Here is a 1,052-nt window from a genome sequence, read left to right on the forward strand (position 1 = left end):
GAAAAAGTGTTGGTGAAAGATGAGAACATTAAAGAAAGATGGAGAAATTATTTTGATGATCTCTTTAACAATAGTCAAAATGGTAATAGCGTGAATATAGACTACAGAGCAATAGAAAAGAATATAAATTATACTAGAAGGATTAGATCTTTAGAAGTAAAGGAAGCACTTAAGAGAATGAAAGTGGATAAAGCCTGTGGACCCGATGGAATACCAATTGAAGTGTGAAAATGTTTGGGAGATATGGGAGTGGCATGGTTAACTAAATTGTGTAATATGATTCTAAATTCAAAGAAAATGTTTGATGAATGGAGGAGGAGTATTTTAGTAACTATTTTTAAAAATAAGAGAGACATACAGAGTTGCTCAAACTATAGGGGAATTAAACTCATGAGCCATACTATGAAGTTATGGTAGAGAGTTGTGGAACATCGACTACATCATAATACTTCTATCTCTGCCAATCAATTTGGCTTCATGCCTAATCGTTCAACTATGGAAGCGATATTTCTTATTAGAAGCTTGATCAAGAAATATAGAGATGTGAGGAAATATTTATACATGGTTTTTATCAATTTGGAGAAGGTTTATGATAGTGTTCCAAGAGTTTGTCTTATGGAGAGTGTTAGAATAAAAGGGGATATCTATTAGGTACATACATGTGTTAAAAGACATGTATGAAGGAGCAACTACTATTGTGCGCACAATGGGAGGGGACACAAATGATTTTCTTATCTCAATTGGATTACACCAAGATTCAGCTGTAAACTCTTACCTTTTTACATTAGTTTTAGATGAATTAACGAAACATATACAAGAGAGTATTCCTTAGTGTATAATGTTTGTGGATGATATAGTTCTAATTGATGAGATGCAAGAAGGAGTCAATAGAAAGCTAGAGCTTTGGAGAAGTACTCTAGAGTCAAAGGGCTTTAAGTTAAGTAGAACGAAAACAGAATACATGCATTACAAGTTCAGTGAAGGCCGAACTAGTGATAGGGAATGAGTTAGTTTGGATGGAGTGATACTGTCCCAAAGCAATCACTTTAAAT

The sequence above is a fragment of the Hevea brasiliensis genome, chromosome 13, assembly GCF_030052815.1.
Source record: "Hevea brasiliensis isolate MT/VB/25A 57/8 chromosome 13, ASM3005281v1, whole genome shotgun sequence".
Lineage (NCBI taxonomy): Eukaryota > Viridiplantae > Streptophyta > Magnoliopsida > Malpighiales > Euphorbiaceae > Hevea > Hevea brasiliensis.